This window comes from Chenopodium album, chromosome 3, assembly GCF_948465745.1.
Source record: "Chenopodium album chromosome 3, dcCheAlbu1.1, whole genome shotgun sequence".
Classification (NCBI taxonomy): domain Eukaryota; kingdom Viridiplantae; phylum Streptophyta; class Magnoliopsida; order Caryophyllales; family Amaranthaceae; genus Chenopodium; species Chenopodium album.
Window position 1 is genome coordinate 23880040 of NC_137836.1, and position 22973 is coordinate 23903012.

Sequence of the window (22973 nt, forward strand, 5' to 3'; positions counted from 1 at the left end):
GCAATTTGGATATGTGTTCTATCTAAATGGAGAAGCGTTCATTTGGAAGAGTGCCAAGCAGAGTACAACTGCAGATTCTACAATTGAAGTCGAGTACTTAGCAGCTGCTGAAGTGGCTAAGGAGGTTGTTTGGATTCGTAAGTTCATTGGTGAACTTGATATTGTACCCTCAATAAAGGGTCCAATAGCCCTCTATTGTGACAACATTGGAGCTATTGCTCAGGCGAGAGAGCCAATGGAACATCAGAAAGTCAAACATGTCAAACGGCGGTTTCACATGATTTTTGAATGGAAATCAGAAGGTGAAATAAGAATTTACAAAGTTGGAACGGATGACAATGTAGCCAATCCACTTACTAAACCTTTGCCTCAAGTGAATCACAACAAACACGTTGAGGCAATATAAATAAGGCATGTAGGAGACTGGCTTTGATTTACTTGTTTAGTGTTTTAGTTAAATTTTGAACATTAAATGTAGGACACTAAGAAAAACCATTCAAGTTTTGGAGTAATATAAATTTCATGGAATATTTTATCACTCCGTTTGCTATTTAATTGTGGTTTAGGATTAAATAATGAGTCCATTTGATTCTTGGAATATTCAAAATAGGGTATCAAGACCATTCTTGGTAAGGAAACACCTATTAAGTGAACATTGAATATTATAATCGAAAATTATCCCTAATCAAGGTCATTTAAACAATGGACGATTAATGACCAATTGAGATTAGTGTGTAGTCTGATTTATAGCACCGTTTCTTGTGCTATGAGGACATGATTGTCATAAATCATTTGCACAGGTATTGGTTTAGAACCATACTAGATCGACCTATGAGAATACTTAAAGAGATTAAAAAAATGACATAAGTATACTTCTCATTATGGCTATCGGAACCTATTTCCTCAACCATGAGTATTGTGAGCTCTCTTGTTTGAGTACTAGTCCGCTTTGATGTTGTCAAACGTCTGCCGTAATAGGGGATTATAACGACAACACTCGGGCGGCTAGGTCTTCTCAGTAAGAAGAGCTACATTACAAGACTAGGAATGTCCCCCTATTAAAATAGGGAAGATATCTTTGTTGTATACAAGGCCTCTCGTAGAACGAGACTATAAAAATACATGGCCGTGCTTGGATGGATTTTATAAATCATCTGTTTATTGACAGTCGGACTCAGAATCGGGAAATACTTCTGACGTAATAAGGATGACAAAATAATCTTACCTTATAGTTCATGAAGAGACATTAAGTGTCATAGGAAAAAGGTTGTACACTAAATGTGCACTAGTTCGGAAGGACAAGTGGGAGATTGAAAGGAATGGTGTCCTTCGAACAAGTGTACTATTCCGTTAGTGGGTTCAGAATTATTAGAAAGCTAATATATTCAGTAAGGTCAAGTGATCAGAATGCCTGGGTGGAGGCCGCTTCTAATGAGTAATATTAATGCATAATTAATATTACTGCTTAATCTTGACTGAACCCTTCGGGTCACACCCAAGCAACTAACGAACCGAAGCGACTAATTAATTATGAATTAAATAATAAGTCAACCGAGTAATTGATATTTAGACGTAGGGTAATTAGAGCTTAGAGCGTCAAAACCGAATTTTGAAAGTCGAGTCGGAAAATAATAAAATACAAGACATGAAAATAATAAATCAACAAAGACCAAAATACCCCTAGCATCGAAATGCCCCGAGAAAACCGAGTGCTAAGGGCATGGTGGCTAGCATCGCAATACTAGGCATAGCCTAGTGCGTGCTAGCGCTGCTATGTGGCTGCCTTGTGCGCACATTGGCTAGCAGCCATGCCGCAACAAACCGTAGCAGCTAGCACGCAATGTGCGCCAGCCACATCAGCTAACAGCAGCATGGCTAGGCCATTGCGCGCATGCTAGCGCTGTTGGGCCTGCTAGGCAGTCGCGGCAAAGCAGCCCACCTTGGGTGCCTTGGGGCCCAAGTGTGGGTGCCACGTGCAGCGAATTGAGAGGAGCATGAAGGGGTGTGTTGGCCGGTTTTTGGAGACTGACTGGGGAGCAAGTTTGGTCCCCCCCCCCCCCTCCTCCAAATGGTCCTCACCTAACCTCTCACATGAGCTTGCCACTTGATGATTTATTACTAGTTTGATTATTAATTTTATTTTAACTTTAAAATAAAATGGAAAAATCAAATTCTCCCACATTGATGGGAGAGCTTTTCACTCTCTTATTTTCCCTATAAATAACCAAGTTGGGGTATTGGGAAAATCACTTGAGTGAGAGTTGAAAAAGGCATCACCATTGTGAAAACCTTTGAACTCATTAATCACTCGGGTTTTTGGTCGGGCCTTGCTAACTCCAAGGCATTGGACCATTTTCGGTGGTCGGGTTGTGGGTGGACTATCGTTGGAGGCCGTCGTATTTTCGAGGCTTTCTTTCGAAGTAAGAGCCTGTTCTGTTTGGGCGAAGCACGCTCCAAAGGTAATTATCTTGTCTTAATCTTGTGATTAATTTATTTATGCTTTATGATTTTATTAATTGCGAGTGGTTCTTTGGATCGGGTTGTTTTCGCGGTAAGTTGGACTTACCAAACCCCAACAACACCTACTGGAAGAACATGATGGAAAAAATCATTAAGGCTGAAAATTACCAGGTTTTGCGTGTTATTGAATCTGGTGCTTTTGAGGTAACCACAACCAATGAATAAAATGAGGTAGTTCCTAAACGTATTTATGATTTTGATAAAGAAGACTATCGGAAACTTGAATTAAATGCTTTAGCTATCAAATATTTGCACTATGGTCTTGGACCCCATGAACATAACCAGATCATGGGATGCAATACTGCTAAACAGATTTGGAATCTATTGGAACTTACTCATGAAGGTAAAAATGAGGTAAAACGTTCCAAAATTGACTTATTAATGTCAAGATTTGAGAGGTTTGAAATGAAGTTTAAGGAAACCATAGAGAATATGTTTACTAGGTTTAATGATTTAATAAATTAACTGAGTTCCCCTAGCAGACACATATTTATAGATGAGCAGGCTAGAAAGATCTTGAGGAGTCTACCACAAGATGAACGATGGAGATCCAAGGTTATTGCAATGTAGGATTCCAAGGACTTTAAAAAGTTCAACATGGAGCAGGGGGCAGGTTCATTGGTAACTCATGAACTTCACTTAAGTTCCAATGCTAAAAGTTCCAAGAACAAGAGTCTTGCTCTTAAAGCACAAGACTTAGATAAATCTGAAGTTGATGAGGAAGAGATGGCAATGGTAGTAAGAAGGTTTAAGAAGATGATGAACAACAGGAATTTTGATAAGAACAAGAAGGTTGTAAGTTCAACAGACACTACCTGTTTCTAGTATGGCTCCAAAGATCACTTTATAAGAGCCTGTCCACTAAAGGAGAATGACAAAAGGAAGTTCAAGGGAAAATATCAAGCCAAGGAGTCCAAGTTCTATAAGCCCTACTTCACAAAAGAAAATGCAAATAAGGTTATGACGGCTGCATGCAGAGACTCGGATTCAGAAGAAGAAGAAGAAGATCAACCCTCAGAACAAACGGCTCATCTGTGTCTAATGGTTCAGACAGATGAAAAGGCCAAATTACAAGAATATGAGGATGAGGTATGGTATTCTTTTAATGAATTAAGACATTTCTCTCAAGAAAACTTGATATATAGTGTGTTAGATTTATAGGAAGAGTTAAAGGAACTCCATAGAGCTAAAGCACAAAGTGACAAGGCACTTGACACTTACAAAGAACACAGTGAATGAATGGACAATATGAAATTTGATATTCAAAATAGGTTTTTTAGTCTTTTTGGTGAAAAAATAAATTTGAAAGAAAATCTTGAAAGAATAAAACATGATAACACTCTTTTGAATGTGGAACTGTCTTTGTTAAAAATTGATGAAGCAGTTCCTCTGAAGTTCCTCTTCATGGTCAGTATCCAAACTTTGAAAAGTAAAAATCTAATTTAGATGAATTGAAAATGGATAAAGCACATCTTGAGGGGGGACTTGAAAGAGTTAGGAAAGGTAAACAACCCATGGAACACCATGTACCTATTTAGATTGTTAATGCCCAAACCAAGAGAACCGAATGATAAGGGTATAAGTAGAAGTTCAAGAGAAGAAAGAAGTATGTCAAATTACCAAGTAGTATTGTCTGTTATTTATGTGGTAAAAATGAACATAAGAAAGCTAAATGTTTTAAGAAAGAAAAGAGAACTTTAAAGAATGAAAATCATGTCAAACAGGTATGGGTTAGGAAATCTGATTCAATATTTGTTACACAAGAACCCAAGGAAACATGGGTTCCTGAAACTAACATTTGTTTCTTCATGCAGGTTCCAGTGAGGGGGAACAACACTTAGTGCCTAGACAATGGTTGTTCTAAGCACATGACTGGAGATAAATCTAGATTTCTTTCACTGGATGCCTACTATAGTGGAACTATGATCTTTGGTGGTAATATGAAAGGTGATACAATTTCTATTAAAAAAGTTGGAAGGTCAAGTTCCCATGCTATTGATAATGTATTTTTAGTCGAGGGTCTCAAACAAAATTTGTTAAGTATTTCGCAGTTTTGTGACATAGGTAACTCTGTTCGCTTTACTTCTAATAAATGCAAAATCATATACAATGGCACTGGGAACATTATATTAGAAGGAATTCGTAAAGGGAATACATATACTGTGGATCTCAACAAAGTTTCTAACAGCATTTTGACATTTGTTAGTGTTATTGAGGATAATCCTCTTCTATGGCAAAAAAGATTTGGTCATGCAAGTTTTACCTTGCTTGACAAGCTTAGATCCAAGGAATTAGTAGAAGGGCTTCCTTGTATTAAGTTCCTATATGATAAAGTATGTCCATGTGCCAGAGGTGAACAGACTCGAGTTTCTTTCAAGTCAAAGAAATTGGTAAGCACTAATAGACCTTTGGAACTTGTACATATGGATCTTTGTGGTCCTATGAGAATCCAAAGTAAAAGTGGTAAAAGATATGTAATGGTCATTGTTGATGATTACTCAAGGTTCACTTTGGTGTTCTTTCTTGTTAACAACAATGAAACGTTTGATGAGTTTGTTGCTTTTGTGAAGAAAGAACATAGAAGAATAGGTAATTTATTTGTGCACTTGAGATCAGATCATGGAACAAAATTTAAAAACTCCAAGTTTGATGAATTCTACACAAAACTTGGAATGGATCACAACTTCTCTGCCCCATGAACTCCACAACAAAATAGAGTAGTTGAACAGAAGAACAGAAGCCTTGAGGACATGGCTAGGATAATGTTGATCTCAAGTTGTCTACCTAGGAACTTTTAGGCAGGAGCAGTGAATACACCTTGTTACATCCTAAATAGAGTATCAGTAAGAGCCATCACCAACAAGATCTCCTATGAACTCATCAAAGGGAGAAAGACTAATATTTCATACTTTAGATCTTTTGGTTGTTGATGTTTTTGTTCATAATAATGGTAAAAGAAACTTGGGAAAGTTTGATGAATGTAGTGATGAGATAGTATTTCTAGGATATGCCACAAACATTAAAGCTTATAGAGTTTATAATAAGAGAACAATGTGTGTTGAGGATTATGTACATGTAATTTTTATGAAACTTATCATTTTACTGATGTAAAGAATGATGATGATTTTGAAATAAGACTTGTAAGGAAGGATGATCAAGATGAAGAATCGCCATTATTAGAGAAGCAGCACGTAGAAAACAAAGGTGAGCAGAACACTGAAGCAAATGATGAGTAAAAAATAAAGGATACACAAGAAAATCCAGCTCAAAATCAAGACCAAGTGCAACCGGAATTTCTAGAAGAAGTTCAAGCTGAATCACAAGATGAAGTTCCAACAGAAGTATCAGTTAACAACAATCAAGAAAGATTGTATCCAATCAAGGACTTTGCATCAAAGTCTTGGAAGCATAAAAAATCACATCCAGTTGATGTAATCATGAGCGATATCACTAAAGGAACTCAAACCAGATCTCAGCTTAGGAACATCTGTGCATTCTATGCATTCCTTTCCTCCATGGAACCTAAGAACTATGTTGAAGCCTTAACTGACGCTAACTGGATTAATGCTATGCAAGCTGAGCTGAATGAATTTGAAAGAAATAAAGTTTGGCATCTAGAATCTAGACTAAGTGACCAAAAGACAATCAGACTAAAATGGTTATTCAGAAACAAACTAGATGAGCATGGTATTATTGTCGGGAACAAAGCTAGATTGGTTGTACAAGGTTTTAACCAAAATGATGGAATAGACTATGAAGAAACATTTGCTCTAGTAGCTAAGTTAGAGGATATTTGCTTATGTTTCAGGGTTTTTTTGTGTCCCTCGAGAGAGTTACAGCTCTAGACTGGATTAAGCAAGGACGCTTGTACCTGCAAAACAAACGGAGCACCGAATGGTCGGTGGTTCGCCTTCGAAGATTAAGTTAGTACGATATTCGAAACAAAACGTGCGGAAATTAAGTTATCTACTCGGATTCCATGCTCAGGTTCTGTTTGTTTCTTGAGAACGACAACTCAGTAATAATTGCAAACAGTAACGTAACGTGTCCGCATAAATGAGGGGAATGTCCCTATTTATAGGGTCCTTGGGAAGTTTTTCCTCTCTAGGGTTTGATGACCTAGGGACTGGGCACGCCGTTTTGCAGCGCCCTCAAAGTTTGGGCCTTGAAGGTCGCTGTAGACACCTAAAACGGTCTCCCTAAAACCAAGCAATTTGATGAACACCTTTTACCGCCATTATTGGTCGAGTTTAGTATGTAATATTTGGAGTCCTTAAATCTATGTTCTATCCAATATATTTTATGACCCAATCAAATTTCTAGCTCATTTCCCTAAACCAGAACCTGTTTTCCACTTTTTGTGTCTACATCGCAAAACCGAGAGAAACTGATTTTATGGAAATATAATTTTGATCTAATTATAATTTTTTTTCTATAGGCCTTTAAATAAGATTTCCAAACATATATCATAAGCCCAATTCCGAGCTATAACGAAAAAAATATGAGCTAAACACTAAACTCGGCCTAAAACCGACACCCTTCCACTAAAAAGGCCATATCATAAAATCTACAAATTAAATTTACCTGATTTGAATTGGGTTAGAAAGTAGACTTGATAAGATTTCCAATGACATATTATATGCTTTATTCCAAGTTAGGGATCAAAAGTTATGATTATTTTAAAAACAGGTAAAAAGCTGAAATTACCGAGCAGCAGCTAAAATGCCACGACGCGGTTATTTTATATTAGGAAATTCTCACTGGTAACACTCAACTTTTTATTTTTCTCTTTGGTAAAGGGGTTAAGTTTTCATTCTCTGTAATAACATCTAACAATTGATTATCATATTTAACAACCATTTTAATAAAAAAAGCTTAACCATAGTTAAATTTATATTTTTTAATAATTAAAACAATAAATAAAAACAAACAATCACCCCCTCCCTCTACCCCCACCCACTGCCAACCCACCCCCTCCCCTTCAATGGCCGGCAAGCCCGCCACCGGTGCCGGAAAGGTTCCCCATCCCTCCTCCCAAACCCACGGACACCCCCACTCCTCCCATTTCTCATTCCCAATTTCTTTACCCACCACCACTCGCGCAGAACCCCGACACTGCCCCCTCTCTCTTTACCCCTTGCCGGTTTCAGCCCCTTTCCGACCCCTATCCTCACCTCCAAAACCCGACTACCCTTCGGAATCAACCCCTCCCCCCTTTTCCGCCCCCAATTTTAGTTCCCCACCCAAAAAGTCGTTAAAAACACAGAAATATGGTTTTTTGGGTTTCGAATATTTTGGGTTCAACGGGGTTTTGGTTGGGGAATTAGGGTTAGGGGACGAAAAACAAGGGAGGGGGAAATTCCGATGAGGGGGATATGGTTTTCTAGGGTGGAAGTCAAGGTAGGTGGGGGCAATGGGGAGAGGTGGAGGTCGGGTTGGTTCTGTGGGGGTGGGGAAGGCTGAGTGGAATGGCCGGTGCCGACAAGGGAGGGTGTGGGGTTGGCCGACGCCGACAAGGAAAGTGTGGGGCTAGCCAGCGACGACAGGGGAGGGGGTGAGGGAGGTTGGTGCCAACAATGGAGGGGGTGGGCTGGTGGCTGAGGGAAGGGTTGGTTTTTTAATTTTATTAAATTATTTAATTAATATTTTAATTATTAAAAATAAAAAAACTAACCTAAAACCTTAACTATAGTTAAAAAATGAATCATTAATGTTATATTTAACATAATGCAAAAATATAATGTTATTAGAGAGAATGAAAACTTAACCCTTTTACCAAAGAGAAAAATAAAAAGTTGAGTGTTACCATTGAGAATATCCCTTTTATATTTGATTTGACTAACACTATTATTGTTAAATTGCATCCAATATTAATGTTTATTTTATAATTATTTTGATCACTATATTGCATGTTAAAGGGAATATGTAATTGAAAATCACGCCTAATAAGATAATTTGGACAACTGGTTTAGGATCCTTTTTAATCTTGTTGTTTAATCAAGTGATCACGATATTTTAGAATTATATGTTGTATTAATATTCAACCAACTTAGCTTAATAATAGTTTGGAGCAAATTGAATATTTTGTTTGTATGCCTTTTAGATCGCAAGAATCACTTTTCACTATAAGAATCGAGTAGAGGCAAATACGGGCGAATGTGACTCCATGACTCACTTCGTACCATCATCCCCGATCCTCCTTTCGTGGTTCCAAACCATATGGAGTTAGTAATTTCATGGATTATGAATGGGGTGTAACCTTCACGGGTCAATCGTTGTTGCCTATCGTTGTCCCTTTATCGTGGTTGCCTTTTATGATCCGTGAACGGTTTACTAGTTCCTTAAAAACTTGTTGGCGGCACCCTACTTTCCTTGTCCCTAATCGTATTATGTCAATTCCCACTTCCTATGAGTGCCAAGCATATTCACACATGCTTTATCGTAGGCGCACTTCGAACGACGCCTACAATTTGGCAACTCCTAAAAATGTCTCCCCAAAATGCACTTCGAGCGACGCCTACAATTCAAAATGCCTACAATTTGTACCGTGATATGGTACAGTTTTCCGTGTCACGGTGCCCTTGAAATAAGTGCAGTCAGTTTTTTTTTAGTCTTCCGTGTTAATTTGGTCCCCGCGTCAGTCATTTTTGTTATTGTTCACTTGTCTAGCCATACGATCATACCACGAGTCTTATAACATCACTTAGTCACTCACGAGTCAAGTAAAGTCCAAACACTTTCTTTATGTTCCGACTCGAGTCGTGCACCAGGTCGTTTATGATCGTATACTAGGTTCATGCACCCTTTTTTCGTCATAATAAAAAAATGAGTGGAGTTTTCTAACCTGTTTTCAAATGTCTAGTTTTTCCTTCCTTTCCTATATTGAGCAATGAGTCAAACAATTAAGTGAATTATTTTATTTCACAGTACTTGGTCAAGGAACAAGGATAGATTAATACGGTTCGAGTCATTACCGCAACAATCTCTCAGATCTAATAGGCGTTCAAAGAGAACTTTGCCATCTCCACAGTACTTATAACCTTTCAATGACCACTAAAGAAGATATTGAGAAAATCAACAAATCCATCAAGGCACTGTCTTCCATGATGCAAACCCTTACCACTAGGGTCACTACCATGGAACAAAATAAGGTCACTGTTACCACCCTTGACAAATTGAAGGAACAAATGAGTAAGATTTATGAGGATTTCACTTATGTGGAACGGCCTCCCACTCCCTTGGATGTGAAGGACAGACTCCCTGAAAAGTTCTCCACTGCTGATATTCCAAAGTTCAAGCCTACTGACAATCCAATATTCCATTTGAAGGCATTCTCTGCAACCATGGCTCTTAAGGGATTGGACGTTACACTCTTCCCTATGGTGTTCCCTCTCCTTAGAACATGCTTGCCAACAATGGTTTTATTCCCTAGATGCCAAGCACACTGCGACTTGGCAGGATGTCACCGACAGTTTCATAAATCGTTATATGTGTAACATTCAAACTAAAACTTCTAAACGTGAACTCTCCATTCTCAAGCTGAAAGAGAATGAAGGCTTCAACGCTTACCTCAACAGGTGGAGGGAAACAGCTTCACTCTTGGTAGATCCTCCCAAAGAAAGAGAGATAGTTTGCCTCTTTATTCAAAATCTAACACATAAATATAGGGAACATCTCAAATTTCATCCACTGAACACTTTCGAAGATGTATACGACATCAGCATCAATATCGAGGATGAGCTAATAAAGACTGCTGGTAGTAACAATAATAACACTTGGAAAAACAAGAAGAACGACCATCCTTCTTCTTCGTCTTCTAAGCACGAAAATACTACCAACAATATAAGCCAAGTTGATATCAATGAAGTGTTAGCTCTTGATGTGATGAGTGACATTTATGTCACTCTTAGGGAGTAGTTTAAAAGCTATTTTCGTGTTTATTTTATCATATTTTCCCTTTCTTTTTCTTGTTTTCTCTTTAATAACATTTCTTGTTTATTTGGTAATTTTATCGTGTTTTAGTTCTTTTCATAGTTTTTATTAGAATTAGTTTATTTTTGTATTTTATTTGCTTTCGATTTATTTTATTTCGTTCCTTTCCTTTCCTTTGTTACTTTCATAGTTTTAATTAGTTTTAAGTTTATTTTATTTAATTGTATAGTTTTATGTCTTTATTAGTTTTAGTTTTGTTTCTCTGATTTCTATTTTTACTTTTATTTATTTTTATTAGTTAAGTGTTACTTCTCTTTTTCTATTTTATTTATTTATCTCCTTTTTATTTATTTATTTTATTTGTCTCGGTTTCACACTTTTATCCTCGGGTTTGTTTGTGTGTAGGCTCGAGTTCAAGTTCCAAGACAAACACCACCATTTTCACCCCCGCGACCAAAAACACTGCTGCCTCCTTTCACCAACCAAAACAGCCACCATCAGCCACTCAATTTCAGCCACCCAACTCACACCTCCTCCTTCCACCTTCACGCACAACTGCTGCAACCAACACCATCAGACACCAGCCGTAACAACCACCAGCCTCCAATCACAATTCACCTCACCAGCAATTAGCCGCACCACCACCATTTCACACCAACCCATTAGCCCTGAATTCATCAGCCACCCCTACTCCATCTCCACCCAATCCACTCACCTCCATTTCCCTTGCTCCTTGACCACCAATTGCAGCAGCCACCTCCAGCTCCCACGCAACTACTCCAATTCGCAACACCCTGCTGCAACCACTCACCAACCCAGCACAATCAACCACGGCAGCCGTAACAACCACCATAGCCACCAATCGACTCAACCAAGTAATAGCCACCACCACCTCCAATCTACCACCTGACCATCGCAGCAACGCCACCAAAACCAGAGCAGCCACCGTAACTAATCGAACCTAATCCGTAGCAGTGAGGAGCAACCCAGACCACCGTGGGCGCGGCTTCTGCTGTCGCGGGCGCGACCTTGGGTCCTTTTATCCTTCTCCAAGTTTCGGTAGATGCCTAGGAGATGTCTAGGAGATGGCGCGGCTCAGACCACCGCGGGCGCGGCCTAGTCTTCCGCGGGCGCGGGCGCGGTCTTCTGGGTTCATTTTGAACCGTAGCACGAGCTTCCCGCGTGATTTTAGTAAAAATCGAATGGTCTCGATTTGATGATGATGGTTGATGAACGGTGGTGATGGTGAGGCTCTTCAACGGAGTTCAAAGCAGTTAGCTCAATCGAAGAAGCTTGAAAGAAGCTGATTGTTTAGTGGGAATTGTGGGTTTATTTTATTTCTTTTTCTTTTTCTTTTATTTTTATTTCTTTTGTTTTCTTTTCCCTTATCTTTATTTTCTTTTCTTTTTTTTTTTTGTATTTAGTTCTTATTTTTCTTTTCCTTTTTAATATTTTATTTTATTTTCTTTTATTTTTCTATTTTCCTAGCTTAGTATATATACCCATTTTTGGGGTAATTAGGGGATTAATTCAATTACCATCTATTCTACTCTCTAATTAGTTTTTAGGAGAGCTTCTCTCTCTAGGTTTAGGTTAGGATTAGGGTAGTTTAGAGAGAGAAAGTGAGGGTTTCCCCATTGATGAACTTGGATATTGAAGAAGAAATTGATCATCTTTTCTATAGACTTTCATATTCAATCAATGAGACTCTCTAACTCTCTCTCCTCTATTTTTATTTACTTTATTTTGATTATTATTTTAGTTGTTGGTATTGCTTGTTAATCATGTTTATTCTTGATTGTTTGTTAATTAATCTTGTTATTAGCATGATTAGTGAGTAATTTCCTCATTAAGGGGATGGTTGTGGTGTAGTTGGATCTTGAGCATGTTTTAGGGTTTGGAATTGATTTATTTGTGATTAAAGTCTTTATATGCTTGATATTCTTTAATCTTCTTGCAAGTGCACATTGTTGGTTGATTAAAGGTGAATCTTTGCTAACAAGGAACGAAAGTTGACTTAGTTAAGGTTCATTACTATCGATTGTTATTTAATAGTACCTCCTAGTGTATGGTTCTAATGTGGAAACATAGAGGCTATGTTAGGAGAAGCCAATTGACCCCGGAAGGCGGCTAGATTGGATCCTTTACTTTGATATTCGAGCATGTTTAGTTCATAATTAATTCAATTTCTACGCCTTTGTTTATGTTCAAGTGAATGCTACACCTAAACCATTTCCCTTAATGTTTTATTTCTTTTTGTAGCATCTTTAGACTTTAGTTTATTTATCTCTTATTCCGGACTAGCTTAATTGTCAATAACATTTGGTGGTGTTTGTCCGTTCTCTGTGGTTCGACCCCTATGCTTGCCTTATACTCGTATTAGGTTTATTTAGGTTGTATAAATTGTATTTGATCTAGGGATAGACAATTAACGACGCGTTTATTCCCTTCATCAAATTGGCGCCGTTGCCGGGGAACGGCTTCCATTGCCGTTCTGTTATCTTATTGAGACTAGTCCATTGTTTATAATTTTCTTTTGATTTGTTGGTTTTTATTTGTGTTGCTTTATTTGAAAAAATGGCTTATATTTCTATTCGTCAATTTGATAATGAACCGTTTTGGGTGTATTTCAATAGACTTGAGGATTTCCTAGATGGTGTTAAAGGTTTAACCAAGGGTGATTATTGTGAAATCATCAATTTGGGATTAAATGAGCATTTTAGAGGAGTAGTTGATAATATGTTAAATGGTAAATTTCAAGTCATGTCTTCGGATGAAGCTTGGGATTTCTATTCATGGTTAGCTAGGGATAATTATGATTGGTAAAGGGCCAATCATTAGACTTATGTTCGGGATTCTCATGCTTTAAATGTTGATGGTAATTGTCATGATTTGTCTAATATGAATTCCCATGATGCGCTTGATGCTCCCCATAGTGACCATGTAATGCATGATTTCAACTCCCCTCCCTCTATAGCTCAATGTAATGAGGTACATTCTAATGATGATGAAGTGCATGTTCTTTCTCATATTGCATCCGATTTTTTCATGAATTCTAAAGGTGTTCCCCATGGTCCCCTAGATGATTCCAATGAGAAATCTTTTGACTCGTCTATCCATGATGATTTGGACTCATTTGAGATTATGGCCCAAATATTTCTTGAGTTTCAAATGGTAGCCCATAACCTTATGAGTGAGTTCATTGATAAGGCTTCATTAGAAAGAGATGAGTTTGAGAGAAATTTGCCCCCATTCACTCTTGATTTTGAGATGGTAGGCCTTGAGAAATTTAAGGGAGATGTTGTTCAAGATGGTGAAGAGGAGGTTGAGGTTGAATCATTTGGAGTTTTTGAGCTTGAGGGAGATGTAGAACATGAGGGTTCTTCATTTGAGGATTCCATGATTGATTTTCATTCCCTCATTAGTGATGTGAGATCTTGTGATGAGGGATTAGCTACCCCTTTCTCCCTTTCTTATACACCTTTCTCTCAAAGGTTTAACCATCTCTCCTACAATCCTATGTTCCTCCCTTCTTTTCTCAAAGAACCTCTTAGGGATCCTCTTCCTATTCATGCTTCCAAAGCCCCCAACTCTTTCATTGTTGATGAGGAGAAGAGTTATAATGCCAACCAAAAAGATTTTTGTGAGTAGAGTTTGCCTCCCTATTTTTCTTTTTATTCCTCTTCTTTTTCTTCTTATTTTCTTGATTTTTCTTTTGATTCTTTTACTTTTTCTTTTCTCCCTTCTCTCAAGCATAAAGTCTCCTTGTACTTTATGTTTGCTTGTCATATGAGCGTCGCGTATGCTCTATTTCTTGATATGTTTGCTAGTGCATATGACAAGCTTTTGCGTTCTTTGTCGGGTTATTTACTAGATTGGTCATGCTTGGACGTTAAGCAAGCCTTTCTCGGGAAGTAACCCGTGTTATATTGCTTTCATTTTCTTTTCTTTTTAGATAAGATTTTCTTTTATGCTTCTCAATTTTGTTTACTCTCTTGTCTATGTGTATAGGTACTCGATGCATATACTCATGTGCAAGGATTTTGGATTTAGCTCCTTGAGAAGAAGCACACCAACGATTGCTTGCATTTGGAAAAGCAATAAAGACGAGGAATTAGATGAAATTGTGGACAATGTGCTCAATTGCGGGTTTCAACACCCACCTCACATTTGGTTTACTCTTTCCTTCTTCCCTCATCTTTGCTTTCTTATATGCATTTGGATTGAATGAATATGATTTGTTGTGTGAATGTGTTTTCTTTCTTCCCCTCCCACCCACCCTTTGTGCCTTTTTTTTTAGCATTGAGGACAATGCTCCATTCTAGCTTGGGGGAGTAGCTATTCGCTAGCTTGGGGGGTTATCTATATCTCTTGGTGGTTTCTTAATCCATATTCTCATGATTGCTTGATTTATTTCTCTCATACTTGCCAAAGTCTATTATTGAGATTGGTTTTCTATGTTTTGGATGGCCATGAGCGCCTTATTGAGTTGACTTTTGGTATATGTAGTTTTGATTGATCATGCTTTCATATTGCACAATTGTATATGCATTCTTGAGTATTGTTGGTTTTATGAATATTTGTGTGTATAGTGTCTTTCCATGGCATTCAAGGCAATGTTTCAAAATGTTTTGTTTTAAACTTAAACATAATTGAGCTTTAGCACCTAGAATACCCTCTTTGCTAGTTTTTAGAGGTTTTCATGCACTTGAATGTCGAGGTTGGTTCACACATATAATATTGCCAAGGTAGTAGAACTTAAGGGCTTTGAGACCTTAGCTCACTTGGTTTATGGTAAGATGGTTGTCGCTCTCTAGCTAGTTGAAGCTTTAAAGGTGATTTTTTCTATTCCACTACCGTCATTTTTGTGAGGATGTGTCTATATTGTTCTAGCCTTCTACATTTCTTGCATGTGTGGCGTTTGGATCCTTAGCATTGCTAGCTCATATCGAGAATTTAGCTTGATTCTACCCGAGATCGAGACCGATTCAACCTAGGGGAAGACGAAGGCAATTAGGATTTTTGTTTTGTTTTATTATTTTCTATTCTTTTATTTTTCTTTTGCATTTGCTCATTTAGTAACCCAATTTGAGCCATTTTCCCTTCTTTGGCATAACCATATTACAAACCAATGGACCTTTGCTTTATTTTCACCTTTATTAGTTTTTGTGAAGCATTCTTGGGACTTGATTTGTATTTTTGGTTAATGAAAGTGAGAAAAAGAATGAAAAAGGAGGGAAAAACTCAAATTTTGGTACTTATGATTATATTTGTTATGTTGAATGGTTTGAGCAAATGAGAAGAAAATAAAGGAAATGAAAGAAAAAGACGCTCAAAGTTAAAAGAGGCGAGAACAAAGAATAAAAAAAAAGAAATGAAAAAAAAAGAAATAAAAATTGAGAAAATACAAAAATATTTGTTGTTTGGTTGAAAAAGAATAAGCTTGGGGGAGAAGTTGCTAGAATTTTTTATTTGAAAGTTGGTAGTTTATTGAGTTTGAATTGAGGAATAACATGATAGGATACCCTCCCCCAAGCTTGAATGAGACAATATACTCAAACATAAACCATATAAAACATGGGAGGGGAAAAGAAAGAAATCAACCCAACAAACCAACACATGTCCAACGAGTTACCAACCATTAGAGAAAGAGCTAAGAAAGATGTTACCGGATATTGGTGAGTGTAACTTCCCGCAAATGAACCAATTTAACCTTTCAAAGCCGATTTCCTCTTGAATTGAATCTCGATTTCCATATGCTAGCAAAAATAGGCATCAAACTTCCTTGATTCTTGATCCAAACCAATGCATTAGTGTATATCAAGTCATGTACCTAGCAAAAGGACACACAAACATTTCCATGAGAGAAAATCTAATCTAAAAAGAAAAGAAAATGAAAGCAATAAAAGCCTCGGGTTACTTCCCGAGAAAGGCTTGTTTAACGTCCAAGCGAGACCGCTCTAGTAAATAATATTGCAACGAACGCAAGAGCTTATCAAATGCACTACTACACATCTCATATGATAACAAGTAGGCAAATGACGGGAGGAGGACGTGCAATAAGATTATTGCACGTAAATGAGGAGGAAGATGCCAAAAGAAAGAAGAAAAATCAAAAGAAAAATCAAAAAAATAAGAAGAGAAAGAAGAAGAAAAATAAGGAAAAGAATAAAAAGGCAAAACCTCCTCAAAATCTTTTTGGGTGGCATAATCATCCATTTCCTCAATAATGGGAGGATGAGAAGGAAAAGTCTCATCAAACAAGAGAGGGTCCTCATTAGGCTCTTTGACAAAAGAGGGGAGGAAAATAGGATAGTAGGGGATGTGGTCAAATTTCCTTGAGAAAGGGACATGAGGAAGGGGAGGAGAAACAATGGTCTCACAAAGCCTCACATCACTAATGAGGGTATGAAAATCAATCATTGAATCCTCAAAAGAATACTCTTGACTCTCATCTCCCTCAAACAAAAACTCTCCAATAGAAACAACCTCATCCTCCTCTCTATCACAACGATGAACAACAACTCCCTCAAGATCCTCAAAGCCTAGAGTCTCTAAACCATGCATGAAAGGATAAAGGTTTCTCTCAAATTCATCCCTTTCCCATGAAGCATTGCCAATGAACTCTTTCAAGAGGCTATAATGATTTGTTACACCTTCAATGAACATACTAGCCATAACCTCAAATGAGTCCAAAGACTCATGGATAGAAGGGTCACAAACATGCAAGGTAGACTCATCAAGATGGGGAAGGGGGTTGGAAACCTCAAAATCGATATTTTCTTCATTAAAAACTCTTCTACCATCACTCAAGGGACTTTCAATCTCTCTTGATTGCTCAAACTCATCATCATCATCCTCATGAAATCCCTCATTCAAAATTGAAGATGGCTCACTCACATCCTCCCCAAGGGAAGCTCTCAAAGGGGGTAAATAAGGGGAAGGATGGCATTCAAGCTCAAATGGGGAATGAAAAGGATCAAAATCCTCAAAAATCCCCTCATCACAAGAAAATCTCCCCTCAACTACACACCCTTGGCCCACATCATTCTCAAAAACACTCTCACACTCCAAATGAGGTGCCTCACATCCATTTACATCAACCAAAGCACTCATCACTTGGGCAAGCCTTACTTCTCTCAATTTTTGTTCCTCTTGAAGCTCTTGGAGTTGTTGGGTGAGATATTGCATTTGAGAAAGAATTTGGGCTTCAATGTTATTGGGTTGAGGTTCATGATCAAAGTCAAATTGCACATCATCAAAATTAGCACAAACCTCATCAAAATGAGCATAAGGGGGAAAGGTGTCAATTTGCATACTTGGATTATCACTAGGCACATAAGAAGTATCAAGAGAATTCATGCAAAAATTAAAAGAATCTTGGCATTGAGAATCAAAGTAAGAAACATGAGATTCTCTATCTAAAGAATCCTTAGCAAGCCATGTGAAGAAATCCCACGCATCATGCATAGACAAATGACAAAATCTACCATTATTCATGTCCTCAACCATTCCCCTAGTATACTCATTCATGCCCCAATAAGCTATATCACAAGCATCATTAAGAGAACACCCATGGTAACTAAGAAAACCATCTAGTCTTTCAAAGTAAGCATAAAAGGGTTCACCATCAAATTGAGGAAAAGATAAGCATGCCATTTTTATACAAATATCAAACAAAGAAAAGCAAACACAAATCAAATTATATACAAGAACCTAGCTAATCTAATCAACACAAACTAATGAACGCCTTAGTCCCCGGCAACGGCGCCAAAATTTGATCGAGGTTAAGATAGTGTCGTTAGTCTACTAACCCTAATCAAATTAACAATTTATAATACCTAAACTACCCTAATACGAGTATAGGGGTAAGTAAAGGGTCGAACCCAAAAGGACTAAGTGTATCAATCTATGCTAATTAGACTACTAGGAAAGCTTGTGAGGTAAGAGAGGTTCAATTAAACACTACTAAGAGCAAATAACTAAAACTAGGGAAAGTGGAATCCAATTACATCAATGCATTCAACAACATCAAACAATTAGATGAAAATGACCTCAATTAGGACGATTTACACATTTAACTCACTCTCGCGCAATTAAACATGTTAATAATCCTACTAGACTAATTCACTCTCGTGCAACTAGCCTAGCAAAGATATGGAGGAATTTAGGGTTCTCAAACAACTCACTTTCGCACAATTGATTGAAAACACAATTAAAAGCATAGAATCAATTAGCTAGAAAGATTCTAATCCATAAAAGCATCATCCATACACAATAATCAAGAAACAATTTCATACTAACCACAATCAATCGTTAAATTAATTAACATAACCTTCATCCATTTCCCTAGAACAAAACCTAAACTAACATAATGAACAAAAATATGGAAAACAAGGTAAAATAATAATAAAAGCAAGAATCAACCACTAAACTAATTAATCTACTCAAATAAACAAATAATTAAGCAAAAACAATAATAAATGAAAGCAATAAAGGTGAGAGAAAGTTAGGAAGACTCATTGAATTTATGAGAGGAAAAATCCACAAATTTGCTTCTTCAAAATCCCAAAAACTCCATGAAAAATCCAAGCTTTCTCTCTCTAAACTACCCCTACCCTAAGAGAGAGAAAATAAAGGCTAAACTAATCTAATCTAATCTAAAATTAATTGTTTAGTGAAAAGTTCAGAGAAAATAACCCCAAAGGGGTATTTATAATACAAGGCTAAATAAAATAAAGTAAAAGAGAAAACTAAAAAGAAATAAAAACTAAACTAAAATAATTAAAATAACTAAACTTAAAAACCAAAAATAAAACTAAACTAAAAATAAAATAAAATAAAAGAAAATGAAAAGAAAAAGGAAAGCAAAACAAAACCCATCAAATTCCCCAAAACCCACGAAAACCATCAGCTTTCCCCCTTTCTTTCTCTTTCGATCTTGGCTGCTCTGTTTTTCTTTCCATCATCACCATCACGCATCATCAATTATCACTCAATCACCACCGTCAATCCTCATCGTCATCAATCAAGCATCAATCAAAGCCGTTCAATTCTCATTAAAAATCACGTGAAAAGCTCGTGATTGACCCACGAATGCGCGCCCGCACAGAGGTCGCACAGAGGACGCGCAAAGCTTCTGCCTCGACTCTGATTTTGGACTCAATTGTGTGCGCTTTCTGACAGGGCTGCGCGGCCGCGAGGTCTGGGTTGCTCCTTGCTGTGAATTTGGTTCGATTGGTGCGATTGGAGATGCGAATTGGTGGTGAAATGGGAGGTGAGGTTGGGTGGTTTCGGTGCGATTGGGAGGAGCAGGGTTTTGTGGCTGGTGGTTTAATTGGTGTTGCGGGGTTTAATTGGTGAGTGTGTGTGTGGGATTGCGTGGGTATCGACTGGTGGCAGAGGTGTTTAGGCTGGGCGGCTGGCGCGGCTGTGGTCGCAGGTGGAAGCTGGTCTGGTTGGAGGTGCTGCGTGGCTGGGAATTGGTGTTGTGTGGGGTGAATTGCGAAGCTGATTGGAGGCGTTTTGGTGGTTCTTGGTGTGAGGTGAGCAGGGGCGCTGTGGGTGGTGATTTTGGTGGTTTTGCGTGGCTATGGATTGGAGTAATTGGTGAATTGGTTGCGGCTGAAGGTGTTGTTGTGGGGTTGAAGGTGTGTGGTGGTAAGTGGTGAGCTGCGTGGTGTTGGTGGTATTGTGTTGGTTTGTGGGAGGTTGCTATTGGTGGCGCTGGTGGTTGATTTTAGTTAACTGGAGCAGGGGGCTGCTGGTTGTAATTGATGTTGCTGTTGGTGATGAGGAAAAGCAGGGAGCAGGGGAGGACGAGGAGATCGAGTGTGTGGTGGAGGATAGGTTATGTTGTGGTGAAGGATAAGGCTGACAGCAGCTAGGTCGGTTAGGGGCATTGTGAATAGTGTTTGACTTGAGTTCGAAACTCCATTTATGACTCAAAACTTGAGACACGTATATTGAACCTCGAACGTTGGACCTCCGAACTCGAACATGACTTTGAAACCCGGAACGCCTACAACCAAAAACAACACGAGGGTGAATTGGAAAATAAAATAAAATAAATAAAATAAAGTAAAATAAAGTAAAATAAAATAAGATAAATAAAATAAAATAAAATAAGATGCTAAAACTAAAGAAATAATAAAATTAAATGAAATAAAATAAAATAAAATAAAATATGAAACTAAAATAAATAAGAAAACGAGATAAAAAGAGAAATTATTAAAAATATAAACTAACGACTTAAACTACAAACATTAAAAGAAAGAAAAATAAAATAAAACACGAAAATAAACTAAAAACTATAGAAAATTACAAAAATACTCAAAATAAAGAATAAAAGACAAGAATAATAAAATAATAGAAATAAAGGATAAAAAGGGTGAAATTATTGGAAAGTAAGCCGGAATACGACTCAATAAACACCCTAAAAGTGACATAAAAGTCACTTATCACTTCACTTCTAAGTTTACCACCAATTTCCAAATTTATTTCAACACCCTTTACCCTAGCCTAAACGTTTCAACCCTTTTAAGACCTTTTGACCTTAGTAAGGTTTAGTTACTACTGGTGGAGGGTAATCAAGCCAAGCCTATTGAGAGAGCTATCGATGCCAAGATGTCGGGTAGCCTAAATGTTTTTCATTGCTTATTCCTTCTGGTTCCTTCGAGGAATCTCGAGATATCACCTTAAAAGTGGATGCAAAACTAGTGAGGACGAGGAAGTTTGGTTGGAGATAAGGAGGAGTGTAAGTCCCTATAAGTTCTCTACCTTTGCATGCTTTATGTGTGCACCAACCTTAGCAATTCTTTTGCTTAGCTACCTTTAATGTCTAGAAAGGATTGTATTCTTGTGCATTTAGCCCATTGTTTGTGTTTGGTTTGAAATATCAAAACTCGAGTTTTCTTGATTTCACCTTTGCTTTGAATGTTATGTTTTGTCGAGAGTTGTGGGTTAAACCTCTTATGAAACCTTCACGAGAGCTTACTCGTCCTCTTTGGCGACATAGGGGTTTAAAGGGCTTGATGCATACGCTAAATGCATCCGTGATTCCTACGACAGTGAGTTAGTGTACATTATTTCTCTTTGTTTCTATTTCGTTTCTTTTGCTTTCAACAATTCCTTCTTGTTCTCTTTTGCTTAGCTTTGAACGAGGACGAGCAAAGGTTTAGCTTGGGGGAATTTGATGAGTGACATTTATGTCACTCTTAGGGAGTAGTTTTAGAGCTATTTTCGTGTTTATTTTATCATATTTTCCCTTTATTTCTCTTGTTTTCTCTTTAATAACATTTCTTGTTTATTTGGTAATTTTGTCGTGTTTTAGTTCTTTTCGTAGTTTTTATTAGAATTAGTTTATTTTCGTATTTTATTTGCTTTCGATTTATTTTATTTTGTTCCTTTCCTTTGTTACTTTCATAGTTTTAATTAGATTTAAGTTTATTTTATTTAATTGTATAGTTTTATGTCTTTATTAGTTTTAGTTTTAGTTTTATTTCTCTTATTTCTATTTTTACTTTTATTTATTTTTATTAGTTTAGTGTTACTTCTCTTTTTCTATTTTATTTTATTTATCTCCTTTTTATTTATTTAATTTTACTTGTCTCGGTTTCACACTTTTATCCTCGGGTTTGTTTGTGTGTAGGCTCGAGTTCAAGGTCCAAGTCAAACACAACCATTTCCACCCCCGCAACCAACACCACTGCTGCCTCCTTTCACCAACCAAAATAGCCACCATCAGCCACTCAATTTCAGCCACCCAACTCACACCTCCTCCTTCCACCTTCACGCACACCTGCTGCCACCAACACCACCACACACCAGCCGTAACAACCACCAGCCTCCAATCACAATTCACCTCACCAGCAATTAGCCGCACCACCACCATTTCACACCAACACATTAGCCCCGAATTCATATGCCACCCCTGCTCCATCTCCACCCAATCCACTCACCTCCATTTCCCTTGCTCCCTGACAACCCATTGCAGCAGCCACCTCCAACTCCCACGCAACTGCTCCAATTCGCAACACCCTGCTTCAACCACTCAACAGCCCAACACAATCAACCACGGCAGCCGTAACAACCACCATAGCCACCAATCGACTCAACCAAGTAACAGCCACCACCACCTCCAATCTACCACCTGACCATTGCAGCAACGCCACCAAAACCAGAGCAGCCACCGCAACTAATCGAACCTAATCCGCAGCAGTAAGGAGCAACACAGACCACCGCGGCGCGTGGCTTCTGCTGCCGCGGGCGCGGCCTTGGGTCCTTCCATCCTTCTCCAAGTTTCGGTAGATGCCGAGGAGATTTCTAGGAGATGGCGCGTCTAGGACCACCGCGGGCGCGGCCTAGTCTTCCGCGGGCGCGGTCTTTTGGGTTCATTTTGAACCGAAGCACGAGCTTCCCACGTGATTTTAGTAAAAATCGAATGGTCTCGATTTGATGAGTATGGTTGATGAACGGTGGTGATGGTGAGGCTCTTCAACGGAAGTCAAAGCAGCTAGCTC